We start from the raw sequence: 22,507 nt of genomic DNA, 5'->3' as shown, positions 1-22,507 counted from the left end.
ATGTGGACAGTGAGCCACCAGTGAAGCCAAAGTGAGGAATAATGGTGCCTTTAGAGCTTTTTTCCAAATGCCTGATATTAAAGTTTTACATTCTGAAAGGAGCTTATTGCTTTCAGGCAGGACTGTTTTACCACAAGAAAATTGGAAAGGGGAGGAAGAAAGAAGAGAGGAGGGGAGAGAAAGAAAGGAGTCCTGCGTTGTATAAAAACAATTGGGACTTAGTGGAAAGTGGAATTGGTTACTAATGATCTGTGGCTAAGAAAGTATTAAACAAATTCAGACTCCAGCCTCTGTGATGATAATACTCAGTGGGTGAGAGCAAGGCAACGTGAATGTCAGTGAAGAATGAAAGCTGTGGTCCTGCTGCAGCCTGGTGTGGCTGCTTCCCTGGCTCTACTGCTCCGCCTGACTGCCTGATACCCACTGCGATGCAGTCCTGCACTAACAATTAGCAGCATTCCTGGCTGCTCCTTTTGAACCAGCAAACAAACAATTTTCTGCCTATCATCTCTCCATTCCCCTCAGTCCTTTTGAGTGTTCATATGAAATGGAGTTGTAAGGAGCCTCCCTGCAGCATGGAAGAATAAATTGTTACCGCTGGAGGAACTGCAGGATAAAATCCCATGGCCTGTGTTACGCAGGAGATCTGGCTACATGATTATTGTAATGGTTCTTGCTGACCTTAAAATCTTTGTTATTTTCTGCTTCAGCAGGGCTGACTTACATCCTAGAGGTTGTAATATAAGGTTGGCTTTTTTTGTGAAATATTGATGTTGACTCTTCCTGCTGTCCACTCCCTATGACGGTAATATATGCTACTCGGAAGAGTTCATCTTGTGCACTGCATTTATACAAACTACTCTAGCTATCATTTTGTTTGAAGCATTTTTAATGCCAGGCACTTTTACTGTGGCCACAGACTCCATGGGCAGAGAACACCTGATATGGTTCTTTGCACACCACGTCTGTGGGAGAGCTTCCCTTCCAAGAAGTGGATCCTGAGAGTGTCTCTGCCCTATCCTGGTGTCTCTGCACTGCTTACTTCTGCAGCAGTAAATGTGCAGTGAGAAAAGCAGTCTTTTGGGGGTCATTACATTCCTTGTCTGCAAATGTGTCAGACAGCAGTGTAAGCTGTCTGTAATGTGTAAGCAAAGTTATTTCCTTTCCCAGTTCTGCAGATGGGCATGGCAACCTTCATGCTGGACTGCGGCTAGGTGCAGGATCTGGTTTGTGTTACTTTGTCAGTCACTACATCCTCAGGTAAAGGAAAAGCCCATGAGTAGGCTGCAATATCACTTCAGAGCTTGCACATCATTGTGTTGCCAGAGAAATGTATTTTGTGTCAAAGCCTCGATCCAGTTCTGAGAATTGAAAAATCTGAAGTAATTGCTGTCTTTCTGTGTATACGTCCATGGCTCTGCCTTGTGAGGTGCTGCTGTTGACTGTGTATCATAAGCAAAAAGGGAAAGAACATGGGGTTATGTATCCAGGCTCCACTCAAAGCCTTTCATTTTCTTAGTTTGCTAGAATATTTTCTAGTTTGATGACTTCAATCACAGGCTTCTTTGTTTATTTGCTCTGCTGCTAAACTGTGATTTCTTAAATCACTCCCTGTTGGCCCTTTTATAATTCTCAGCTTCCCTAATAACCTTAATTTTCTGTCCCAATTTTCTTCTTCGGTGTTAACACCTGCTATTTTCTTTTTCTTTGTAAACTGGAAACTCTTATGGTGCAACTCTGTTTAGTGGAGTGGCTGTGGTGAGCTGAAATATCTTAATCAAATCCTGTGCTCATATGGAGCTCAGACACCAAGGAAATTTGAAGGTGTGAAACCGTTTTCTATTCAAACAATGAAAAATAAATTGTCTTCACTACTACTATGTAGGAAATTCATCGTAAAAAAAATGGTGTGGTCATTTCAGTCAGACTGCAGCTTTTGATCTTGCTTGTATACCTGAATTGTTAGAGAAGGAAAAGAGGAATCCATATACATACAATTTTTGTGTGTTGATGAATGCATGTATATGAACCAGTAGGCACTGAAGTGTTTCTCTCTCATTGGGAAAGCACTATTGCTGAGAAATCATCTTTGTGCTTTTTCAGATATACGAGGTCTAGTTGTGTTACTTTGCATCATCACGCCAGAAGAACTACAAAAGAAAAATCCATTTTTCTCTAATAAACCTGATGTGTATTGTTTTGCAGATAAAATCAGCCTCTGCTGATGTACCTCACTTAGTTTCTGCCTGGAATTGTCACTTAGTCTTGATCTCAACTGCTTCTATGTAAATGTATTGAAAATTGCCTGACAGTCACAGATATCATCCAATTTGCAGTGAAGGTGCATAAAGTCGGAACTGGCTCCCAGGACTGAATTCTTGGTCAGTGTAAACCTTGATGTGATATCCATGGTGTGACTCTGGACCTGCATCAGTGGATGCAGGACAACATGAAGTTCTTGCTCCTGAAAGCAGACAGTTTAGATGTTGAATGTGAGCATGGATAGAGAAGAGGATTGCTCATCAGAAAAAATGGCTAAATTGAGTTAGAACAAGAACCCCTGGGATCCTCTCTTGTGCAGTATCTGTGAGTACGAGTCCTGTAAGAACAGAACAAGACTAATACTTCCCCTTAATGCTCTCCTGGCCTTTACCTACTTTCAGCTCAAAGAACTTCCTAAGCTTTTTGAGCTCTATTTAGTAACGTGTCTTGTAAACTGCATTTAGACAAGTGGATGTGTCTTACAAGAATTTGTCTGACTTCCTGTTGAGCCCACATCATTTTCTTGTATGCACAACTTCCTTTGACAAGGAGCTGCACAGGCAAACCACCTTTGTGTGAGGGCTGTCTCTTTTTATTTGCTTTAAATCTAGCTCCTATAAGCTTCATTTGACAGTCTTTAGTTCTTGCAGTGGATAGACAGCAAACAGTCTCTATCCATTTGCTCCACAGCATTCGTAACATTTCAGAACTCTATAAACTATTCCATAGTTTATCATAGTTGATCTTTCTCTGAGCTTTTTCCACCTCAAATGTATCCTTTTTTGAGATAAGGGAACCCAAACTGGAGAAAAAAAAAAAAAAAAATCGGTCTGCAGATCAACGGACTCATTATATTTTTGGTTTGCCTTTGAGTTGTATTTTTGTGTGTGTTGGTTTTGATTGTTTGTTTTTGACTGCTACTGAGCTCTGAGCTGATGCTTCCATGGAGCTGTCTGCTGTAACCTCAAGCTCTCATTCCTAAATAGCAATTGTCAGCTCAGAGTCCATCATGTTATATGTAAAGCTGACAATGTTCTTGGACACATACGTTACTTTATACTTCCTGAAACTGAATTTCATCTGCCACTTCCTCTTCTAGTCATTTAGACTTGTAAGGTCTTCTGTGGTCCTTCACAGTACTGCCTTGAATAATTTCATATTCTCAGCAAACTTTGATACTGCCCTAGTCAGCCACCTTTCCGGGTCATTCAGGAATATGTTAAACATCACATGTCTCAGAGCAGACCCTAGCACAATTTCACAGTGAAGGATATTTGTTCTGTTGCAAGGACAGACCTATTTCACGTCTATCAGCCAGTTACCTGTCCCTGCCAGGTTCTTCCCTCTTATCCCATGGCTGCTACATTTCTTTAGAAACCATTAATGAGAGACTTTGTCAAAAGCACTTTGAAAATCCAGCTGTACTTTGCTTGACTGGCTCACCCAACCCACATGCTTGTCAACTTCAAAAAACTTTAATGTATTTTACAAGGGAGAAATTCACTTTACAGAACCAACATTGGCTTTTCCAAGTAGACTGCATTTAGACAGGCATCTTAGATAAAAAGTCTGTCCTTTGTTGTAGCTTTTACAAATTTGTGCACTAGAGATAACAGCTTGCAAGCCTGTAGCTCTCTGAATCCTTCCTGGCACTATATTTGCTAGCATTTAGTGTTAATGGTACCCAAAAAGTGAAACTGGGAGGTCACATTAGTGGTTCATCTCTGATCTCCTTGGGTTTTCTCAGAGCTCTTGGCTAAATACTGCCCAGTCCAGAGGTTTTGTTAGCACTTACGGGAACTTTACAGTAGCCTTTCCACAGTTACTGACATCTCAGATGGACCCTTGGCAGCAATGACTTCCGAAAAGGCTTCTAGTGAAGAAATCTCCTGTTTCTTCCACAGCGCACCATGATACAAATATTCATTCTGCTCTTCTGCGACAGCCTTCCCCTCTCTGAGTACTCAGCCTGGCTGTCAGTGCGCCCTACAGACTGCCTGGCAGGCTTTTTGCTCTGATGTGCTGCAACAGGAATTTAGTACTACTTTTGATTGCTTCAGCCAACTGTTCCTCAAACTCTTTTTTGGCCTGCCTAATTATATTTTTACATTTAATCTGCCAGAGTTTATGATCCTTTTTATTTTCTTCATTTGGATACAGCTTCTGCTTTTTGAATGATGTCTTCTCAATTCTAATAACCTCTTTTACTTCCCAAATCTTTAGCTCACTGCTCCACCACACCTGCTTCTTTTTATTGTTTTTCAAGCTTTTCCTAACAGACAGGATGCATCGAAGCCCTGCTTTCAGTAGGATGTGTTTTGGTAGTGCTGCTCAGAAGGATTTCATTCTCTTAGCTTTCTCTTTTAGCTTCTTTATTATGAAGTTTCCTCATTTTTGCATACTTCCACTGTTCAAAGTTCAGCACTACTGTGGTGATTTTTTACTCTTTGCTGCTTCAGAGGGGAAGTTGGATCTAAGTACATTATGGTCACTGCCCTAGTGGTGTTTTTCCTGTGGAATTTTGAACCAGAACCTACATGGTCTTTAGTACCATGATGCAAAATATTTTGAGAGCCTGAGGTGAATGTAATTTAGGGTTTAAAAATAAAAATAAAAAAGAGAGGCAGCTCAGGTACTTGGACCAGTATTAAGAAGGCTGTTTTGAAGGCAATATGGTAGAGGTAGGTTTAAGAAGTTACTTTGAAGAAGTAAACTGTTTTGGAATTTATCACAGACCAGGAAAGAGGGCAATGTGGAGATGGATTGACTGAGGCTAGTTTCACTGAAGGAGCAGACTTGGTGTCAGCTGGACATGGTGCCATGAAGTGAGTACAGGTGGTATCAAAAGCAAGCAGAACAGATGGATTGGGAAGATAGATCTGTTAACGGTGCTTAGAATGGATTTGAAAAATAATCAAGAAATATGATTGGTTTCAGGGTGTTGCATGAGGTGATAACATGGCCTTTCCCCATATTAATTCCTTTATGCAAATAAATTTTCCTCTGTGCAAAATGGGCCAATATCCTGAATGCATTTGAACAACTGGGCCCCTGTCTGAAACAGTTAATGTATTAAAATCTGATTCAAACTTTATAAAATGTTAGCCTGAATAATACATGATAGAAATTAAAGATTAGAAGTTATGACTAGGACTGATGGCCTTGAAAATATGCTACATTGAGGAAATACTATGAGATTATGTATGCCATAGTGCTTAGAAGATCGTCCGGTAAGAGGAAAATTAGCAGAATAACCTTAGGTCAAAAATGGTAACAGAAGGCTAATCCTTCAATTAATTCAATCATTGCAGATGAACCATCTTTATGCAAAGGGAGCAGGTGAGTTTGCATTGCTGTTTTGCACACGTGGGTTTTATTCACTGAGGAGAAGTAATCATCAGCCTAGGCAGTGATTTTCTCCTTGCCCCCCAAGCCCCTAGGTTAGAAATGAATGTGTGCAGAATGGATGTGTATGGTAGGAGCTATATTCTTTTCCCCTGATTTATTTGGTCCCATATGCGCTAAATACATCAGGCATTTGTTTAAGCGTGCCTTTCTGGGTAACCGTGGGCTGGAGGAGTATTGAACTTGGTATAATACGAATCTCTCAATAAATAAAAAATTTCCTACTAAATCTCCCTTTATAAAGGCTGAGAAGAGAGATCTGTAGCATTCCACCTGTGTATGAATCGATTTCAATCAGCCTTTAGGAGGTTTCAGGCTGCGTTAGCTGTGGGATAGTTTAGGGAAGCACTGAAACTTTCCTCAGCTCCCTTATTGACAGATTTTTATGAAACTTGGAATATTTAGATTGAGGAGATTGGTTCCACTACTGTTGACACCCAGCCCTATTATGTTCACTTCAAACCTATTGTAATACTGTCTATGAGCACACCAGCTTTCCCATCACGTGTAACAGGCACAATCTTCTCTGGATAAGCCTTTTCTGGTAGCTAATTAGATCTTTAAAGAAAAGAAAAAAAAATAAATTCTGATTTTTTTTATTATTATTTTTTTAAAGGCCAATTTCTGTGTTTAGAAAAATGGGCCAACTTTCTCATTTCAGAATCCTCTGATTCTGATACGGGCAAGGTGAGAGGTTAGAGGCCTCGTTGTTAATGAGAGAGGCAGACTCTGATTTTTACACTAATTGAAGCATTTACATTTTTCAGCAGAACTAAAATGCAAAACTAACACATTCCTTGGAGATTTATAACCCCACGATGGATTCTCCTATCCTCTCTCCCTTAATTATCCCAAATTATCTGAACTCTCATGAAGAAGAAAGAAATTAATATTAATATTCCATTTAGAATATACTCTAAAATGCAGCAGAAAATGGAGGCAATAATAATGATAAAGAGGGTAGCTGAGATGATTTGGAATATATAATCTTTCTTCTCTTCGTTGCAGCTTCGTTATACTAGAATATGCCAGGAAAAGTGTGTGTTGCATTCATTTAGCAGAACAATTTTTGTGCTGCATTGACTTCCAGTATAAAAGTAAAAGCTTGGTGAGATATTGCTCAGTTAGATGCAATATTTTGGTTTTGTGCCTTGATCAGAAAACGTATAAGGGTAAAGAAAATTGGATAACTTCTTCTGAAGTGTCTTTGTACAAGGATGTAAATAGACAGATAAGGCTCATTACTGGACAGTAGATGAAAATAGCAAGAAGAAAAGAGCTATAAACTGGACATGAAATGAAGCAGAAATCAGAGTTTGAAAAGAAAGGAAGGAATTACAGTCATCTGAGGAGCAAACGGTGGGGTCAAATTAGTCAAAAGCTGGAAATGTTGAATCCATGTATATGAGCTATAGGGGAGAGGAGAAGATCTGCTTTTATGAGAGGAAACAGACGGAGAAGTGCAACAAGAAAGGGTGGCAGGGAAAAAGTGAGAACGTGTTTTCATTTGGATGGTGAGACCAAAGTGCTTGGAAATCTCCAGTTAGTCACTGATTAACTACTAATCATGAGTTAAAGGTTTGCAATTGGCCTTTACTGCTTGGAGGTGGCTCCCAGCTGCTGCCCTAAATTCCTTGCTCCCAAATTTAGGGCATTGGATTTGGGCTCTTAGTGCCCTGGAAGCTGGTAGTTACAAGGCATGAATGAAAGTGGAGCTTAGTTTTGTTTTAGAAGAGCCCCAAGATACAAAATGTTCTTGATAATGTTCTTCAGTGTTGGGTTACCATTCACATTAAATGCAAGTATAAGCCTAAATTCAGCTTTAAAATTGAAGGCAAATAATAATCTGGGCCCCATAATCACATCAGTGTTTGCATTAACAGTCATTCAGTGAATGGAACCAGAGACTTCCAAAGCACCCATCACCTGTGAGCATCTTGGCTTACATCTGCCTGGATGTTACAATGTCAGCTTTATTTAGAACTGTATTATCCAATGAAAGTGATATTTGATTTTTCATACAATACTTTGTGATGAAAATATAACTTGTTAAAGTTAGGTAAGATACAGACTAGCCCCCTCCTCTTTTATTTTTTGTAAACTCTTCCTTTTTCACTTTCTTAAAACAACTTTGGCAGGTTGGTGCAAGGGTGGGAAATATCAACCAAAGTGAAGCACATCTGCAAAACTGTTGCATACAGTATCACATACGAGGCTTGAGGATTGACTGTGGGAAGAAAAGCCTGTTATGTTAAAAAAAAATAAAAAATAAAACTACAGAGTATGATATTAAAATTGGAGAACAGACTTGAGATCAGCTGTGAATTAAAAAAAGCATTTTGCTGTGGTTTGAAAATAGCCTTTACTGTTTTTGTAACACTTTGCCTCTTGTGTTTTGTTTGCTCAGCTTTCAGAGGCTGGAGAAATGTTTGTGAGAATTCTTGAGAAATAGAGCTAAACTTGAGTCTGACAATATATAGGAGCTGTGCATGGTCAGCATCCAGTATAATACGGCTGGTACAAGGAACCAGGCAAATGTACTGTTGTGTGTGGAGGATGCCATGGGCTTGCAGGGACAGGCACCACAGCATCATGTGTAGTGATGCCACCTGTGGCATGGAGCCAGCCTCTGGGCTTTGTGTGTTGCAGTGTCCACAGCACACGTGCAGAACTGGCCCTGGGGAGTGCTGAGCAGAACCGACTTGCTGGCGCAACCACCTCACTGTGCATGGTGACTGCATTATTGTATGCCACTGCAATTGTACTGTAGCTAGAGGATGTGGGTTTGTTTTTAGTCTGGAGCATCTGCAAAAGGACTCTGTGTTTTTCAGCCTTCTTCAACAAAATATTTGGGGAGAAATGCTAGGTCCTAGTACAGTCTTTTGGTGTTACTTTCAAACTAACAACTTTCACTATAATTCAAAGCAATTTTGTGTTCCTGCTGCCTTAGCTTTGTATAAAAGTAAGAATGAAAACCAAACCAAAAAGCACTGCTAAGGATGCCTGTAGTAACTACAGCATTTTGGTGTATGTGTGTTTTGAATAGTTATTAGTATATATGTGACCTTTAAACATAATGGAATGGGGAAAGTAGATTTTATTTCATTTAGCCTGATGCAACATTTTTGACGTTAAGCATTGCAAGAACATTGAGAAACAGTAATGTCATGGATAAAGCACTGGACTGGGATTTTATTCTAGGCATAGACATAGACATTCTACATTAATTTGGTTAAGAAAATTAAACAGACCATTTTTCCAGGATTTTCTAATCTGTAAAATGAGAAAGATAATCCCACAATACCAGTCTGTAACAAATACATGACTATTACTCATATTTACAAAAGAGCTTCAGATTAAATCTTTCTCTTGTCCGGTTATTTCAAAAAACAGCTATGAAGAAAACCTGACTAAAGCAAATGAAAGATGCTATAGCAGACATCTAAAATGAATTGGCTGCCACTTGCCAGACAGTTGAATGTCTCAGGATGAGAAATTAAAATAATTTGTTTAAATTCTTAAATAACTGCTGAAGTTATCATATGACCGAAGGCACCTCCTACTGACTTCACAATCATTGAAAATTTCTGCAGCAGTCATAAAAATGATGCATCTTAGATACATTCCTCATTAATTTTGTTCATTAAATGAGATATATGAGGCTAAAATGAGACAATTTTATTATTAAAACTATGATTTGATTTCCAAATACCCTTTTGATTTGTTCTGCAGCAAACATTTTATGGATTGCTTCCTTGTTCATCATTCAACGAGCAGCAAACCATTCTGCAAACTGTCACAAAAGAAAAAAACACTTATGTCATATATTTATTTGTAAATATACAATTTTATATTATGTTTTATGTGATGTTATTATCCTAATGTAACATACTGTATATATACAATATAACATATATATTATATCACATAATTATATATTTATTTAGAAATAAAACAGCACGTAAACTAGACAAAACAAATGCAAGGTAACTTTTCATGTCTTTTATTACATGTTGCCTTCTGTAGTGCTGTGTTTAAAAAAAAAAAAAAAAAAAGAGTAATCTATATTTTTTCATTAGAATTCAGATAAGACAGCAAATTCCAGAAGCTGCCTGGTGCCTTTTCTTAATTCAGAAAAAAAAAAAAGTCTTTTTTTTTTTTTTTTTTTCCATTCTTGTTTTCATTTCCTTACAGCTCTCTCCTGTGCATCACATACAGAGTCTGCAGTGCTACTCATTTGCAAGAAAAGTGCCGCATATGTGTGCACAATGGTCTGATTGTGAAAGACTTGCAAGCCTTCCCCTTCCTGGAGATCCCAAAGGCCACATTTGTCATATAGTCACTTTGCTATGAGTGTGTAATTAAATGTAAAGCACTTTGGGATGTTCAGCTGTATAAAGTATTGCTATTGAAATGCAAGTTGTTTTTTTCTGCAGACAAACACACAAGGAAAAAAAACAAACACAGAAAACAAATGAAAAGGTTTCTAGGGATAAAAATGTGAACACTGGTAGATAAATAAAACATTAGAAAAAAAGGAAAATACTTCCGGAAAACAAATCAATAAGATTAAAAAAAAAAAAAAAAAAGGCAAAAGATTTATTTGAGAAAGTTGACAGCCTTGCAGAAATTTCTGGCTTACAAGCTATTTACAGAGAGAAAATATGATGAATCAAGACACAATCATCAAAGTAAAAACCCAAGGTATTAAAATTTTAACTCTAAATTGTAGAAAGAGTCCAGATCTTTTCCTCTGTGACATAAATTTGCACAGGCAGAAGAAGTTTCCAATTACAGAGTTTCTTCTGTATTTTACATCTTTTGAGATAATGTTTGTTCTTTTGTGAAATAAGTGTAAGATTCTGTCCTCACCAATTTATGTCTGGAATATACTGACACAATATATTAGGAACTGGAATGATTTATAGAAACTGGAAAAATTAAGGCTGAAAAAACGTGGTGGTGGATAGTTTTATTTATTTGTTGCAAAAATGACTACTTGCCATGGTGAAATGTCAGGATTTAACCTGAATTTTGGTCCAGCCATAGACTAGACCCCAGGCATGCAACCTTTTGGAGGAATACCCTGACCACAAGGTTTTAGAAGTATAGGTATGATCATATACTTTTTTTCTCTCCCTTATTTCTGCTGGTTGACATCCACTACTATAGGTAAAGAAGCTGCATGGAGATCTCCCCTTTCAGGGAAGCACCCCTTGCACTGCTAAGTCGACAGTCGAGGAACAAGTAGCACCTCATCCTACTCCTCCTTGCTGTTTTTGGAAAGGCTACCTATGTCTAAAGTCAGGGACGCTTCTCTGCTCCTTGTTCCATCTGTGGTGTTTTGGGAGGTTACCAAACCACCTCCTCATAAACCTCAGTGGATGTTACCATCCCTTCCAGATATTCTAATGAACTGCTCCCCTGATCGTGCTCAGGCCCATTTACATCAAGCACAGCCAGGTTAACACAGAGGTATTATTTTAACTGAGAAGGCTAACCTTCCTCAGTTTGGAGAAGACTGGTGAGGGAATGGGTGGCAGGTGGGAGTGAGACTGGTGGCAATGAGGGGGAACTGAGGATGAGGAACTCATCCTTTGATGAGGATGAGATGAGGAACTCAGCCTTTGAAGCAGGCCACATGCACACATCATCCTCTGACTCCAGCTGTGCTGAGCACCTCATGTTTTCATTTAAAGTGTCTAAAAAGTAAGTGAAACTCTAACCTCAACAATTTGGGTTGGATATTTTCACAACAAATACAATGCGAAACCATATATGCTATATTCCCATGTCACCTTATAACCAAAGCAGCGAATTATCAATAAATGTCCTCTGTGGTCTCCTAGCTTTCTTTCAGCCTTCAGTGACAACTTGTCATCAGACATTGTGCTCTGAGGGTCCTGGATTGCTTTTCCTATGGTAGCTTTATCATAGTGCACCATATTAACCCCTCTTATTACCTCCCAGTGAGTCCATGCTGAATTGAAGCTGATGGATTCATGGCAGTTCTCTTTACAAAATGTTTGTGCTTCTCAGTTTTGGATTATTATGTGCTGAAGGCCAAAGAATAACAGAACTGAGACCTGCCTTTCAATTTTCTACTTGCCCTCTGTACTTTTATTTATTTATGATTAAACGTGTCAAATATGTCAAATCACTTAGTACTATGTTTTTATGAAAACTAAGTTTTCTCACTGTTTTACAGAATACATAGCTACATATGATTCCATGCCAGGAGGGCTTTGTAGCAGGGATTTGAACTACCCTATAAAGTATTGCTTCAGCTTGCTCAGTTTGGGCAAGGAGATTTCAAAATTTGAGAATCTCCTGGAATTTTGTAGTTAGCTCAATGTGCATGGCCCTCAGGCATCCACAGCACTTCTGAGTAAAGCTCTTACTTTCTCACTAGGTATCTGAAACTGTTTTGGTTAGATCTGGCAAATTCCAAACATTGGCTTTGTGTTTCCCTCTTTGTTTGGAGAAATAATCCAGTGTATCTGATTTCCTGCAACACATAACTATAAACTCTTAAGAAAACATGTTGCTGGTTGTGTTGTTGTGACCTAGACTGAAATGTAGTGAGAAGATGGCAAAAGGCCTCAGAGGAGTTGAAATTAAAGAGAAAGAAAGAAATGTGCTTGCACCATTGAAATCTGTATCCTTAGAAAGTAGTTTTTATGGTAACTTTATTGTTCGTATGTCTCTAATAACCTTCTCATTTCATCCTATTGTGAATAAGGGGAGATGATGTACCACCATGAATGCTAGCACCTGGTCTAAGCAGCAGCTCCTATTATTACTTCCATTATCACAATGGATCTTCATTGGCCTGAATTGCTAACATTCTTATAGGAACGATAAGACTAAAATGGCTCTGGCTGTCATTCACTGATGTGTGAATTGACAATCAAATGATTGATCAATTTTTCTGCACTTCAATAGCTTCTTTCAAGCCACACATCCTGAGTTACTGTATAAAATGCTACAGTTCCAGATAAGTTTTCTAAGGGATGGGTAAAGCAAATTAGGCAATTAGACCTAATCTTAGATTTAAAAATTGAAAATCCATCAGCATCTCTGTCTTGCAAAGAAAATACATTTCCAAATCTGAAAGGAGAAAACATCCTTATAAAAGAAGGATAGTCCTGACAGCCTGTGAATGGCTTTCATGATTTTCTAATATATTTTTCTTTTGTTCATTTTTTCAAAAAACTTTGGACCCTAGAAGCTTTTAAGAAGGAGGAGTTTTGAAACTTGAGCAATAGAAAGTGCTAAATATTTTATTAGTGATTTCTGAAAACATGCTTTTACCTTATCCCTTTAATAGGAAAAAAATCATGACAGCAAAATGATGAGGATTAATGTATGAAAATGGATTGCATGGCAGCTTCTGAGTAATGGATTTATAAACAGTTCCTTTTTTAAAAAAAATAAAAATATGTCAAAATGGATTAAAAGAGGACTAGGAAATTATCATAGTCAGGTCAGAGTACACAGACCATGAGTTTTTCTCTGCTAAACCCTGAGGTCATCTAGTCTTCATCTAGCTACCACTCTAACTCTATCACGTTGATTTGTTCACCTGCCTGATTTAAAGCAAAGACTAAACCAGGTGAATCTCTAAGCAGTTCAATGTAGGGAAGATGTTTCTTGATTTAAGATAAGCTTCATCCAAAATCTATTTTTCGGTATCTGATACTGATACTATTTTTCGGTATCTGATACTGATGTACTATGTGTTATCATTTTCACAATTGTTGGTGAGCCTCTGCCCTTCCTGGTGTACAGGTAAGGATTCAATTTTAAGCAGGAATATAACCAGATTTGGAAGTTCTACACAATCAGGCAAAACTGAGAAACACTAGAGAGCTGTAAAAGGGACATAAAAATAATAATAAAAAAATAAATAAATCCAGAGGTAAATGACAAATGTGAGACAGAAACCATCCAAATAGAAAAGTTGAGTCAGACGAGGGCTGGATAACCATTTTGACAAGCTCACTGGAAGTCACTGTGCTTTATTCTGTGAGGGCTTCATCCAAGTTTCACTGGTGGCAGTAGAAAGGCTTCAATGGGCTTTGATGAAATTCAGCCAATTTATTGAATGATTTCTTTATTTTTGTGATACTAGTCTTGTTGCTGAGCAGGGATGAGGAAGAAGGGGATGAGAGGAGGCCAAAGGAAAGTTGACCACACAAATGTAATGTTGGAGGCATTAGACCTAGTATGCATGGGGCTGTTCAGCCTCCACAAAGAACTGAACTTATTCCCATGGAAACCAATGTTTGAAGATGAATAAGTAGCTTGGCTCTCAGCAGCTCCCTTTCCTTTTTCTCTTTTCTTCTCTCTTGGGATGTTTTGTTGTTGTTTTTGGTAAAGGGAAAGAAAGAGGCTCTTCACCTCTAAGCAGCTTGAGAAAAGACTGGCAACATTCATTCCACTAATAAGCTGGCAATTAATGCAAAGAGGAATGTCCTGGATTTCTCAAAGGGAAGTATTTTTCAACAGGAGCTAGTCAAGATGTTGATGAGGTTTTGTTTCTCTTTTGTTGTTGTTGTTGTTTAAATGAAACTTTTTTTCTGGAAAAGGGGCTGCTAAACTGGTGTTGTAAGTCTGCCCTCACGTGTTGGATTTTAACTCTTCAGAAGAGAAAAATGTAAGCAAGCTCAGTGGAATCCACCAGATAAATCATGGCATCACCCAGATACAGGTCTTCAGGTCTTCAGATCTGCTCTTTTATTTTTCTTCTGAGTTTTAGGTGCTGGTGGATGCATAGCAATGGGTTACACACACTAGGAATACACAGAGGCCCACACCATCCATTTGATATAGCAGATATGGGTCATTATCATTCTTGCACTAAGTAGATAATGAATTCAAGGGGAATGTTACAAAGGTGTTGCTGATAGTATCAGTGTTAGAATGTGTTGCAACTATTGACTGATATAAAAAAGAGACAGCCGAAGGTAGGCTGAAAAACAGAAGAATTAACAACCAGCTTTCGGTAATTAAGGAAAATAATCACAGCCTCAGTAGTTTGAAAGAAATCCTTTGTGGCTGGCTTCTTGTGAGAAGAGTTTCAGGACCCAGTTCAGTTTCTGACAATAGGAAATGTCACAAGGAATGGTATCATATGGGGAATTTCCAGTGTGAGTCAGCATGACACTTGTGCTTAGATGGGACATGAGAGTTTCTGCAGGCTCTGAAACTAATGAAGCCAGGTTGCCTGAAGCCAGTTGCTTGCATCTTCAGGCCAGTTTACTTTGGAGTCTCTGGAAGTGTAAGTGCCTACTGAACTTTTGGTATCAACAGCATTTGTAGCAGACTTTTTCCATGTGGATTGTATAAATGATGACCTCACACTGCAACCTTTCCCTTAGCAGGGAATAATTTTTCATTGTTCTGCCTTTTCCCTCTCGACAACTGTTTTTACAAAACTTGTAGGAACATTATTGTCTTTGAGAGCTCTGTCCCTCTATTCCACTTGGCTGAAATTGGTTAGTAGGTTCAAAATTATTAGGGAAACCAGCCAGCCAAAATGATTGCCTAAGCCTCATTTCCTTAAGAAACTAGGTTAAAAAGTTAATATTAGTAATAACTCCTGAACTGGAGCTGCCATGGGGGAATGCAGGGTGGCACTGCAAGCTGCGTGTGCCAAAGCACAATCTGATGTGTTGCTCCTATTATGCGTTTGCTGTAAACTTTCTCCTGGGTCCTGTTAGCAAGCAAACCTTACCCTGGCTGCTCTATGGGTGAATGGTCATAGCAGTGTGCTGAGCAGGGGTGAGTCAGAGGCTCTTTGGTCCTTGGTTTGACTCTCTGAGCTTACCCACTGGTGATTTCAGGATGTGGACCCCTGCTCACCAGAAAGTGGCAGAGACCACACATGCATTTAATCCAGAGCTGGACTTTGCCTGGCCTTCTGAGCACTTCAGACCTACACTGAAATCAGCAGTTTGCAATGGGTTTCATATCTTATTACCAAGTAATTCATTTTCACGGCAAAATATATATTTTTAATCTTTTATAAAACCTACACACTTCTCTGCTTGAGTATATGAGTATCACTTTGACTTAACCTGTCTGGAGGCCATAAATTGTTTTTGAATTTACTTTTTAAAAGTTTTATTTCTAGACAATGATTTATGGATGTGCAATGTGAGAAACATATTTTCTGCTGCAATGGGTGGAAACCTCAGTTTCCATTGCAGCTCAGGGTCTGAATATTTATCTGCTCTGGGTGGTTCATGGTATATTTCCTGCCTTTCCTCCTTCCCCTTTCTGCTTAAGAAATTGTCTCTAGCTTAGCAAGAAGCTGAAAGCAAGAAGCTCATCTCTGTTTCTAAAAAAAAAAAAAAAAAAAAAAAAAAAAAAAAAAAAAAATGGAAAGAAAACACATTTCACAGCAGACTCTTCCTTCTTCATCACATATGGTCAGCGATAGTCACCTCACTGAGATTTATTCAGCTCCCAGTGTGTTTTAAGTAGTTCCTGATATACTTAGAGAGGCATATGGCCAAAGCTCCTTGTGCTGAAATTTTTACTGTCTGAATATAAAGCAGGGAAATGTAACTGCTTTCCAACATGAGCTTATCTTTAGTATTTTGTTTTATCCTGAGGCATTGACCTTTCTATTATCAGACTCCCTGAAAAGAAGGAGTACAACTATGTCTTGTCCGTATCATCTTGTTTATGGTTTATATGTGGCTCCAAGTTCTGCCAGAAACTTAGTGTCATTTTACTGCCTGGTTTTACATTCTGCCTGTGATGTTCTAATTATTGGGGTGTGACAGAGCACTTATTTCCTATCATAAACCAGGGGTTGTTATCCAGGAATGAAATTTTGTTGAAATCATGAAAAGATGTAACAATATGAAATATTCTCTGAGGGCCATATTCTGATCTTGTTGACATTGATGAGAGTGTTACTTTTGTCTTCACTGTGAGAGCCACGTAATGAAAGACAATGGAATTACAATGTCTGCTTCTATTGTTTTTTAAAAAAACATTTCCCTACAGTACTGTGAGCACTGGAAAATGAGGCTGTTGTATACCTCAGCTGAGTACCTGGTGCAGCACTAGCATAGGATATGTAGTACGTTAGAGAGACGCAGTCTTTGTGGGTATAAATCAGCGTAGTTCCTTTCACATCAGAGGCAGTGTATGGTTATATATTGTGGGGAAATCTTGCTCTCAGCTTCAAGCTGCCATTTCCTTCCCCTTTCAAAGCAGAAAAAAGCAAAAAGGCTGCCCTTTCAATCCATTCCTAGTAAGGGGAGGATGGGAAGAAAGAAATAAAATGATTTGGAGATAGTGTAGTAGTTTCCTACTTCACTACTAGTAGCACACAGTTAATGCACATGACTTAATGGGAATATACTTGCACTCAGCTGCAGTTGCCTACGGCAGAAGAGATAATGAAATATTTCTGCTTATACCATCACAAGCTCTCACTTGAACAACAGAAGCACAAGTACAGACCAGCCAGATTGAAACCAAGAGCAGGGGCAAACTCAGTGCAGCCCCCAGCCTGGCCAAGGCTCCTCAACACAGCTCTTGGAGACATGAGGTATTGTTGTACATTTATGTATTGTGTTAGAGCCTCACGTTGCTGTCGGTATAGTTGTTTCTATTCTGTGTTTTTATTAGTGGCCGTTTCTTCCTCCTCCATGGAAGAGATGATAAAATTTAAGGACAAGTAAGAAAACTGGTCTATTTAGTCAGACTCCAGTAGACTAGACAGCCTGCGGTGTCCTGAACATGCGTGATGTTATGTTACAGGCATTTCTGGTTGTAAGAGTAGAACTCAACCTCGAGCTCATTTACATGATTAAAGAGATGCCATAATGTCCCACCATGCTTTTATAGCACTGGAATGCAAATTTGGATTTACAGATCCAACTCAGCTCTTTTCCTTACTGATATTCTCCCTCTCTACCCTCATCCTGAAAAAAAAAAATAAAAATCCATGTCTTTCACTTCAATCTTAATAATCTCTTTCTGATTTTCTACAGACTGAGCCTTGAACAGTTTGTAAGAAAATAGATGGTTCTTCTGTTCTACATATCCCATAACTCACTGGCTTCTTGCACCTGTCAAATGCCACATTTCCTCCCGCTGGGAGTATGCCCCCATTCATGTAATCCTCCTTCCTCTGTAACTAGAGAAAGAGATAAAGTTACAGGTGTCAGTTAAGCCATGACTGCTTCTTTGATCTTTCCCAGTTATTTTTTATTGGAATGTTTCTTCCTAAGTGTTTTTCCTGTGTAGCTTTGCTTCCAAAGAGAGCGGCATTTGTTTTGCTTTCATTAAGCATGGAGCCCCAATTCTGCCTGTGTACCAGTGAAAGATGGAATTGATTCCCCTGATCTCAGCAGATCCTGCTAGGTTGAACCTCATCTACACAAAGGGTGTTGGGCTTGTTGAGAAATGAGATTCCTGTTTGTGAAAAAAAACCTCAATGTGTGCTTCATATCCTCCCCTTATTTGAAAAAGCACTCAAGTACTTTCCTGAATCAGGAAGGCAGAAAACATACACTTACTAACAGGACAATGTCTTGATAAAAAATCAGGTACATTGAGGGGGAAAACAAAACCCTTATTTATTTTCTGTGGAATCGAAATGCCTTTTGTCAGGACTAGATATCTTTCTAACTGATGTCCTGTAGGTTAGGAACAGAAGAGCACGAAGCTCATAGCATTGAGAGGCCATTTCCTACTGCTGTTCAAGAGGTTAGGCATAGTCTCTGCTAGTTCTCCCTGCATCAGTGAAAGGAAATAGTTGGGCTCATCACTGTGCTTTCCAGCTTAGATATTCAGACACTTTTAAAGTAATAAAGTCTAAAACCCATAGTTTTTAAACTAATGCTATTAGTCAAGGCAGGCATTTTTCATATCTTGAATTAGTCATCTAACCGGCCACTTTTATTTTTGACTCCAGTCTTTCATCCCTTGATTCTTCTGTCCTTGCAAAGGGATAGTGCTCTGTGTATGAAATGGCAGGAGGCTGCCTGTGCTTCTGGCAAACAAATCATTACCTGCAAGGCTTTCAAAAACCCTGGAATAATGTTTACATGCACGCTCTTGTTTTCTTTTGGTAATGCTCCATCTCCGCCTCCCTCCTCTCCCCCCCCCCCCTCCTTTTTTTCCCCATGGCCAAACATCAACAAGCATTCACTTTGGGGCAATATCAAGATTAATTCTTTAGGTTTTCTTTTGGTGCACTTAATGATGCAGTTTACTTCTTGCCCTGCTGAAAACACCCCTGGACAATACAACAGACCTCGCACAAAACCCCTGGGCTCTGTCCCCTCTTCTCCCCTTCATCTCCCACCTCCAGCCTGTTTCCTTCCATCAGGGCTAAGGGGAACAAAACACACTCCTGTGCCCTCAGTGCTACCTCGCAATGACACCTGCTGGTGGCATTGCCCTGGGACCGGCACAACTCAAGGTGCTTGGCTGTGTCCTCGCTATGCCTGTAGAAGGCTCCAAATATATATATGTATATACATGTATACATTTATATGTGTATATATATTTAACCCTCTGTGAAAAATGGCTTGCTATCTCCTTTCAGTGTGACGTGACGGAATTTAGGAAATTTCAAACTAATTTGTTCAGCTACATTTCCCTATACTGCAGCAGCCCCATATCAAGCGAGGTGGCTGGCAACACAAGTCGGAGGCTCTTGTAGAGTAGATTTTCTCATCTCAGTCTATTGCATTATTGTCTTTAAAATATTTTTTTTTTTTTTTTGTAATATCTCTTTCAAAGTACATGTTTTAAAAATGTGAGGAGGATCTGTGAGCTTCCTGCTTTGTTTATTCATTCCTCACCCCTCCAAACACTTGAGAATTCGAATTATTCAGCTAGGCTTAATGAGGCTGACTCAGAGCAAAGTTATGTGCATAAAAGTCAAGGATAGGGGCCTTGATGTGATGCATTTTTAGGTGGTTACGGGGGTTTTAATATTAATATTTATTACTGAACAGTTTAAAGGGGAACTTGGGCTGTACCTTTTCGTCAGTGCTTGCTGCTTCTTACCTTACTGCAAAGGAGCTCTCGGGGGGTTCTGGCAGGTGGAAGTTTGTTTGGTGGAGGCACTGCAACCCAGCAGTGCTGGCGTGCACAACTGTGCAGGTTGGTGCTGCTAACCACTAAGCTCTTACATCAATCCCTTTCCTTCTGCCTCCACTTTCCAGTCAACACAATGGGAAAAATACCTTTGAATACCTGAAAAGACAAGTGTGAAGTATCGCCATGGGCTGTACTGTGATCCCTATCACAAAGCACAAAAAAAGGTAAGAAAATTTGATACAAGTAAGAGTCTGCCCATTTTCATATCCTGTCTTTTCTAGTCTTTTCAGTCATTTTTTGTTTGTTTGTTTTCCCCTATTTGGTAGCATTTGACCCTCCTTCTGGTCCTGAAGAGCAGGAACAGGCCAATGTACTTGTGGCCTTGGTGGTTCTGAGTCACGGGACTGCAGGCAGGACTGTAGGCCTTGTGTTGGAGACATGATGATGACTTACCCTCCTGCAGCTCTGGAAGGGAAATGGAACTGTTTGGGTAGCCTAGAAAAACCGTGTGTGAGTTTGGGAAGTTTTCTGTGCTGGTCTGAACTAAGCCTCCTGGGACTCCTCACGATTAATCTTACAAGGTTCTCTGGGGCTTTATCCTGACCTCATCCCTGCTCCCATTCACACATATAGTAACAAAATTTCCTTTTGAGTCATCCTTAATAAGTGTTCAGAAAACTCACCTTTTCTTCCCAGATGTGCTGTTTGCTGTGCTAAAGCAGCTCCTGGACAAAGCATATCCTAGGATGACAAAGACATCCTAGAAGTGCTGCATGGAGAATTTTGTTTAACCCGGCTGGAGAATGAAATTTTCTTCTGGCTTGCAGCAAGGGTACAAGGGTGCAACTCTCTTCATTTCAGAGGATCTGTAATTTCATACAGTATAAGAAAGGCCTTAGCATCTCTGTTATGAGAGTAGAGGAAGAGGCGTCTTTCATTTTTCTTGTGCTTTTTATTCTGATTTTGCTCAGGCCTTCAGATGCAATTTGCATATCTGTCTTCATAATTTTGAGCTGGTAAAAGATTTTGATCAGAAAATGCTGACTGCAGTGAAGGAAAACTTTTTGCTGAAATATTTCACTTTAATGATGTAAATATCATGTTATACTCAGATCACTCCCATAAAATTGAGTATTTGTCCTCCACAGCATGATTTTGGGTTTTACACTGTCTTGCAATATTCATGCTATAATTATAAAAAATGCATAAACATAGAATTGGTTTCGGAATATTTTCTTTCACAGTAAAGTTATGAGATTATTGACTTTTTTTTTTATCCTGTTCCAGTAGAAGTACAATCTGAAAATTCTCAACTAAATAGAATTTTCTACTTTTAATTAGTTTTACTAAAATTATAACAGCTCCCCCCTCCCCTTTTCCTTCTCTCCCCTACATCCTACCACCCTCTTACAGTCCAGGGCTTTGGAAAGAAGTCCCACCTGTTTCTTAACAGCATGTTGGGGAAGAATGGAAAGTAGGAGGACAGGAGAGGGAGGTGTGACTGTCGGTGATCTGAAACATTAGCAGGAACCTCCATTCGAGTTTTATCTGTAAAACTCCTTCTGGTGTGAGACAGCTGCTGCCTCTGAAGGCTTCTACATATCTCTTGAAATCCCAAGGATCCTTCCTTTTTTAACCTGTATTGTATCCCCATTGCCCTTGAGATCCTATATTACAGCTGCTTTCTTCAGAAGGATTTGATAAGAATATCTCTTTTGGACCATGTCAGTGTTAGAGAATTGCTGTCAAGCATCAAGAGATGCTCTCTCTCTTCCCCTGGGGCTTTAAAGATGCTATTCTAAAATTAAAGTGTTTGGTATAGATAAGATACTTAGGGTTATAATGAGGTCGAGAGTTGCTGGCAGTTTCTATCTGGATTTTTTTTTTTAGAAGTTGATCAGATCTCTGGCTGTGTTATTTTCCTTTTTAGACAGATAAATATAGACAGACCAGGTAGAGAAACAGTCAAGAACAGGAAGCTTTTGAAAAATATTTGGAAATTATTCTGATTGCATTGTTTAAGTCAAGTTGCACCATTTGATTGTGCTGGCATTCTCTGCAATGTAATGTGACATGGAATATGTGATGTAACGAGATATGCCCGCCAAAACCCAATGTGCTTTGTTTTAGTCAGAATGTATTAATCCACTTACTGAATAATTGACCCAAAGATATTCTGTCAAACAGTACTAAATTATTCACTGGATTTCCAAACCAGCAGACAGTGTCCTTTAAATATTTAAGAATGATGTCAAATAATTTTCCACACCAATATATATATATTTTTTTTTGTATATTTGTTTAAGTTCTCTGGCTCTTCTCAGTTGCTTAAGGAGGAAAGGGTAATTAAATAAAAGCCATTATGCCCTTCAGAGGTGCCAGGCTGGTGGGAGGGCAGAGGCTGTCCTGCCTGTGAACACCCCCAGAGGGAGAAGCAAATGCACATCCCGTTTGGCTGTCAGACTCGGCTGGATGCTGTATCATTAGCACCTTTTCACTGCCTCACCCCTATATTTTAAGGCAAAAGCCAAACTCTCCACATACATATGCATATATTTTACCATGTAGCGTGTGCCTTGGCGGTAAGTTCCCCAAGACAGGGCGCAGCACTGCAGGCTGCACAGCCAAGGCTGTTAAGTGCCTTGCTATTCTCTACCCTGAGGCCTTGCAGTGCCTCTCTAGGTGTGCATTATGAGATAACAACCTTGCCAGATCAATTTTGGTGTGGAAAATAGGTTTCCTTAAAAAAGGGACACCAGTA

The 22,507-nt window shown here is 39.2% G+C and overlaps 1 long non-coding RNA gene across 1 annotated transcript in view; it reads left to right on the top strand.

Annotated features, from left to right (window-relative positions):
• LOC311433663 overlaps positions 1-22,507 on the top strand; it is a 216,064-nt gene that overhangs the window by 147,581 nt on the left and 45,976 nt on the right. Inside the window, exon 9 of the long non-coding RNA XR_014690883.1 lies at positions 19,872-19,970. This is a non-coding gene — a long non-coding RNA (uncharacterized lncRNA). The remainder of the gene's footprint in view (positions 1-19,871; positions 19,971-22,507) is intronic.

Source organism: Aythya ferina (genome assembly GCF_964211825.1).
Source record: "Aythya ferina genome assembly, chromosome: 3".
Taxonomy (NCBI): Eukaryota; Metazoa; Chordata; class Aves; order Anseriformes; family Anatidae; genus Aythya; species Aythya ferina.
Note: the sequence above shows the minus strand (reverse complement) of the source record. Positions and strands in the feature narration are given on the sequence as shown.